At 43.5% G+C, this 6,643-nt stretch overlaps 1 non-coding gene across 1 annotated transcript; it reads right to left on the bottom strand.

The window, feature by feature from the left end:
- Nucleotides 1-336: 336 nt before the first annotated feature.
- On the bottom strand, nt 337-499 carry LOC142437952 (U1 spliceosomal RNA). Its single transcript, XR_012782450.1, has one exon. It is a non-coding gene; the product is annotated as a U1 spliceosomal RNA (small nuclear RNA).
- Between the last annotated feature and the right edge of the window lie 6,144 nt (nt 500-6,643).

Genomic DNA, 6,643 nt, shown 5'->3' with positions numbered 1-6,643 from the left:
TGATTTGGTAGGGAAAATTCTCAAATTGTGTAAACAGTGATGTGCAAAATTTTAGTGGTTCTTCTGTTTCATAAAATACAAGCAACTCTCTAATGTCACAGCATTAAAGAAAGGGGTTGTATTAGTTTACATTATAATATTTTCTACGCATTCAGTAATTCAGTTATTTTCAATTAATAGTCTTTATTTTTAGAGCAGTTTTAGGTTTATTAAAACATTGTGCAGACAGAAACTATAGAAAATTTCCATATTCTCCACCTTCCAGCACATTTAAAAATGAATATCTTGGTATAGTTGTAACAATTAATAAACCAATATTGTGTATTTTAATTTTTTTAGGGGAGAGCACGAATGCAGTCTCCCACTGCCACAAATTATGCAGTCCAGTTTCCCACATTTGGGGAAATCGCAGGGGTCAGAACATCCGGAGTGCAATGGATAAGCCTCGCCCTGGGAAAATCACCTTCGTGATCATGGTATCTCCCTGCCAGGTAAGTATGTGTATTTCAATTTTTAAAATATCAGTGTTCATCTGGGGATTTCTTATTTAGGAGGCAGAGTGATATCATTCATCTACTCCCCACCTCCAAATGAAAACAAAACCCAGTCAATCCAAATCCTCTACTTTGTTCTGATACTGATTGATTCCATCCATCATCGTTTTGCCTGGGAGAGCGGGAGGTCAAGTAGCATAAGGGAGCCCGGAGCTCAGGTTAACTCTCTGGCATTCTAAACACATAATCACCCGCTCTGGGGCAATGAAAACTGTAGTTCGTTCTCACATCCAGTCACTTACTGTATAGAGGTGCCTAGTGGGACTGTTGTTAGATTTTTCTTAAGCGGAATGGCTAGAAAACTACTCATTAAGGTTGCAGGTGGTTTCTACACTATCTTTCTGGAAGCATTTCCTGTGATAGCCGTGGTGCTTGGATTCAAGAAGATGAAATCCAAGGATGACTGGCTGAGAGCTGAAAATGTATTTTGGGGGAAGGATATGAAATCACCGAATGGGTAGGTAAAGCTAAAGAATTCGGCATGGAAAATGAGCAGAAACCAAAGCTGGAATTATAGAAGAAACCACCAATCCAGTTTTCTGCTAACTGACTACAGCATGCTGTTGCAACTGGACATGGCTGAAACCACTGGACAGAGCCACTTTTGGTAGACCTCTTGTCTTCCTGTTTCTCAATTTTCATATCTTTTATTCAAGATCCCATGTCCCAGTCAGAGTGCTTAATTGACAAGTTCTAGATGATGTAAATTTGCACAGGCTGCCAGGGAGGGGACCCAGGTAACTCTGGAATTCCCACATTAGCAAAGGCATTACATGACTGGATGACCAGAAAAGATGGCTAGTGTGCGCCTACTCTTTGACTTCCTCTAATCCACCTATCCTCGACTAGGTAGTCTTCTGGAGTTTTTGCCTACATAATGCAAATGTCCTTCACATAACTTCATATTTATTCTTCTTTCCAGAAGGAGAGATCTCTCAAATTCTTAGTTACTATAAAGCACTAAGTCTACGATCTTGAGGAGGTATTTAATGTTCTTTTTTTATATTTGGCATGATCCTTATCTGAAATTCTGCAAAATATGAATTAAATTGCCGTGTTCTTTACTTTCACAGGGCTTAGAGTTTGGGGGATGAAAGGCAAATTTTGTCCAAGTAGGTGGTTATGGGCAATGAAGGACACCACTCCTACCATTCCTCCTGCACTCATTGCCTTTGCATTTGGCTTCTGGGGACACAGTTCTGTAGTACTATATACTGACCAGTGGCAGAGAGCATATACCATTTCCTATAGGACTGCAAATCCACATGTCCTCCCATAGGAGAATAGGTGGGTTTGAGGAAGTCAAAGAGTAGGAGAACATTGTCATCTTTTATGAATCCAGTAATTTAATGTCTCTTTTCATTTGAGAATTCCCATTCCCAACATTGCAGAATATAATTTTCAAGTTGATATGACTGGTGGTTTTGTGCATCACTGCATCATTCCATCAGCTGTCCTTGGCTGATGGGGGCACTATGGTGCCCTCAGTCCTACAGGCAGCAGTCATTTTACTTAAAAAAAATAAAGTGCACCTTTCAATGAGAAACAATATTCTATGTTGTATAAGGCACACAGTAAAACCATTTGCCAACACATGATGGATGAGAAATAGAAAACAAACTCACCTCCCTTTCCAGTTATCTGTATAGGGAAACGGGGATTGACAGAAATGGGAAGATAGTCATGGCATTGATGGTTTCCTGGGGACATGGAAGGAGCGGGAGGAAGAATTGGGGAGGAAACATAAATGTGTACAAGAAGGAGGGAAAGTTCCCAATTGTGACAATGACTGCCCGGCTCTTCTTGCTATGACGGAACCATTGGATTGTATGCCTGGTTAATTCTTATATAATAAAAAGGTTACTTTTGGAAAAGAACTGGATGCCCCTTCATGGTACAATATATGGGAGGGTTGTTGGCATGGTGATTACACATTGGGCTGCTAACAGTAAGGTCAGCAGTTCAAAGCCACTAGCTGCTCTGAGGGAGAAACAGGAAAGCTTTCTTCTCCCTTAAAGAGTTATAGTCTCAGAAACTCAGAGAGGCAGTTCTACCCTGTCCTACAGGGTCACAATGAGTCAGCATTGAGTCCATGGCAGTGGATTTTTATTTCTTTTTCCTCATGGTACAGTATACGCAAAGTCAGTCTGTCTGGCCTTTGCTTGCAGAACTGTATAAGAGGTTCCAATTTATATGCTATTGGTGAGTCTAATGAGGGTCTGCGTTTGTTTATTCCTTTAGTGGAGGCAGTCTTTTTTGTCAGCATGTGATAAGGATCCTCCCTGTTCCTTCACGGAGAGGAAAACTGATGATGAGGGCAGAGAGGTCACGACTGCCAGGAGGGTTTCCTCTGAGTAAGTGAGCAGGGATGAACCCCAATGCCCACGTCAAGGATGGTCTCCCACAGGAACCGCGATCATCTCAGGGGAAGTATTCGCGCTGCTGATGGATAAAATGGTGTCATGTACGAGTACATCTTGAAACGTGGGGAAGGACATTCACGGTGGGAGCATTGTATGGTTTCTGGGTAGTCTGCCCGGTGTCATTCTCTAGGCAGCTCTATGTATCTGTTTTAGTGCAGGTGTGGTGGTGGAAGGATCCTGGCTAACAGGAAATCTCGGCAGAATAAACTGTTAAGTCAGGATGTAGCTGCTGTGACTAATGCATCTGCTGCTACCACTATATACACCTGCCACTGCACACACCCGCCACTGTACACACCCACCACTGTACACACCCGCCACTGTTGCCACTAGGCATGCATTTCAAGGCTATAAGACTACTGTGGCCACTGAGAACTAATATCTTTGACTTTGAATCTTTATATTTTTGTCTCCCTTGTTCAAAATTTTAAGAATTGGATAAGGCTGGGTCAGGACCATCAGTAGCCCAAACATAACTTTTATGTAAATTAAACAAAGGCACCCATTCCTCAAGACATTTTACTGTCATCTCTCAGAAATTGTCACCATCCACATATCCATCAAGGGGGACTTGTTTTCCAGGCACACGCTGGCGCCCAACAGTGTGGGAAGGAACAGAGCAGCATCCTGGCCCAGGTCTTGGCTACGTGTCCATGATTTGATTGTCAGCATATCAAAGGCATGAGCAACAACAAGATGGACAAACTTTAGAAAGAGAAGAATTAAGATCTCTCACACACAGCTTCTGTAAACCTGCACAAACGGGGTCCCCCAATTCAGGAAGGTGCTTGGACTCTGGGTCCTAGTCTAAAGCAAAGGCCTAATTAAGCATCCGTAGTTTGAGGAGCCTCTTTTAAATGAATCTTTTAAATTCAACAGACAAGTTCAGACATTATATTTATGAATCAAGGGTGATCTGAACTAGTAGAGTAATTCACGTGGAGATACTTTAGAGTGAGATGTTGTATAATCTATTTAATAATTGAAGCCAAATGTATCTTTAATAGTTAGAATATTTTCTCCTTAAACCTGGATTTCTGCTTTTCTAAGCTGGAGAGATTTTCTTCATTTTTTGTGTTGTATGAATGCTTTTTTTGGATCCAGCGTTGTTCACAGGAGATGGGACTGTTCCAGGAAGGACAGGTAGACTTGACTTTTCCTTTATTGTCCTCTAGAGGAACAACAACAACAATAACAACTCACTACCATGGAGCTGTCATCATGCGCTCCTCTGGAGGGAAGGCTAGACAAAGCACCCATCTGGGCACAGCCGTGTCGCGTGGGTTATAGCAGTGATGTCTCTCATGGCCTTAGTTCACACAGCATAACTTACATTTTGGAAATTACTGCTAAATGTCGTGAATACATTTTGCGATTAATAGGGTTCAAACGACACCTTATTCCTGCAGGAAATGTTTCCACTTTTAGTCATCCTGGGAGGGAAATGAGATGGGGGGGGGTGCAGGTTTTCCTGTCATGACTCTGGAGTGGGTTCTGGTCCTAGGGGCAGAGAAAGATCTAGATACTCCTCTGGGGGGGCGGTCATCCTTTTCTTCCTCCATTCCCCACTGTTATGGATTGATGAGTGCCCCCCTCCAAATGATTGTAAATGCTATAACCCAGCACCTGTGGTGATGACCCCATTTGGGGATGGCATTCTTGGGTTAAAGAGACAGTGTTAGTTAGTAGGTTAAGCCTTAAATCTATCTTTTTTTGAGAAATCAGAGTATGGGAGAAAGTAGGTGCCAGACCACATAAAAAATCACTGATGAAAAGAAACTGAAAAAAGGACAGGGCCTTTCTTCAGAGCAGACAGAAAAAGGCCAGGGGAGCTAGAATTAGCATCGTGAATCTAGACTTCTAGCCCCTGACCACTGTTAGAAAATAAACCCCTCTTTATTAAATGCACCAACTTGTACTTCTGTTATAGCAGCACTAGGTAACGAAGACACTCTCAAACAGAAGCCTGCAGGCCAATAGGTACAGGTGTGGGATCAAGTACAGGCCAGGGACCGACCCTGACAGTTACTTTCGTTGTCACTTGGCCTCTCAGAGTGGTGATAACCTGTGAAATGTTCTAAGCCTGCTTTTAGCAGTGCACTGGGAGGTGGGTGTGCCTTAGACTTGAACTGGGATTTGGGAGAGTGAGCAGCAACATGCTAGTTCAGGGATGTCAAGAGGTAATATGGAGACTGACTGATGAGAGGGGTATGTGCCCACCAGTACTGCTTGTGAAGCATGTTAGGAATATCTTGAATTCTCTTGAGGCGAGGAAATCTGGTAGTAATTTAAGGATATTCCCGGGGCCAGGGAACGTGGGCTTGGATGACTTGCATTAGAACTCTAAAGGAAAATGCCATCGGAAGGTTCGAGAGTCAGAGGGCACAAGGGCAGTACATTTATTAAGCACACGTCCATTATCTTCCTACATGTAACAGGCACTGACTGTTTTATCCACATGAGATAGAATTTTGAATAAAATGAGTTTTATCCTGGTCTAGCCCTGAGAAGAACAAGACTAGAAACTCACTTAGCATAGCTCATTGGGCTACGTTTATAGCAAACACAGAGAGTGGGGTTTCTCAGGTTATCTTGCCGTAGCAAGGAGGTAAACTGTCAATAGTTGTACCATACCCAGCATCCAAGAGTATGATCCCTTTTCCTGCCTCCTTCCGATTTTCTACAGCGTTTGCGTGTGCTGATACTGTCCATGGCGCAGCGCAGTCAGCATTCATATCTGGTCACACTCTGAGCGTCCTCGTTCCTGGCTGTGATGTATGGCTACCTGCAGCTTTGGTGTCGCAGTCACCTCTTCAGGGAGGGCATTGGCTGTGCTGTCAGGTGTGTGTCTGGCCCAGTCATGGATGGACAGCATACCTAGAAAGCCCCTTTACTTTCTGGAGGTCTCCGGGACAAGGGCCAGAGTTCAGTATCCATGCAATGTCAATGCTGAGATCTGTGGAGACTTGCAAAAGAGCATTCCCTGGTTCACAGAAGCTACTAGCTATGATTTCTAGGGCTCCAGGATGCAAAAAAGGGCTTCCATTGGTTATCTTATTTCATCTGCAGCAACATTGCCATTCTGTGAGACCGGTGAGAAAAGTGAAGACGAGGGTTAACTCAAATAAAAGACAACCAGAATTTACATTTCCATCATTCTAACCCAAAGCCATAAGACCATGAGTTCAAGCCAGGTTTGACTTTGATTCCAGGGAACATTTGACAAAATCTGGAGCCAATTTTGATGGTTACAACTGGGTGGTGGGGAGGGGGGTGGTGGTGGCAGCATCTAGTGAATAGATTCCACGAATTCTGTTCCCCAGCCTACATTGCCCAATACGAAAATATACCGGCACTACAATGTCAAAAGTGCTGTTGTTGAGAAACTCTGCCCAAAGAGACAACTACAACCTCTTCCTCTTAACAAGCCCTCTGCCTCTTGTTCCTTTTCGCAGAGGTCGCCCAGCATTTGAGAATTTCCTGAGGGCAGTTGGTTAGGCCTATATCCAGAACTGGGTGCAAGCAGGCTATTTCAAAAGTTGTATCACCCTCTTAGCATGCTTATCATGGTTAGCCCTTCTGGCACCTTAAGTAGCGGGATCCACCTCAGGAGTGAGAGGTGCCTGCTGGTTCCAGGCTGCAGGATTATGATCTTGAGTTCATAGG

Source organism: Tenrec ecaudatus, chromosome 1 (genome assembly GCF_050624435.1).
Source record: "Tenrec ecaudatus isolate mTenEca1 chromosome 1, mTenEca1.hap1, whole genome shotgun sequence".
NCBI lineage: Eukaryota > Metazoa > Chordata > Mammalia > Afrosoricida > Tenrecidae > Tenrec > Tenrec ecaudatus.
This window is presented reverse-complemented; position numbering and strand designations above follow the sequence as displayed.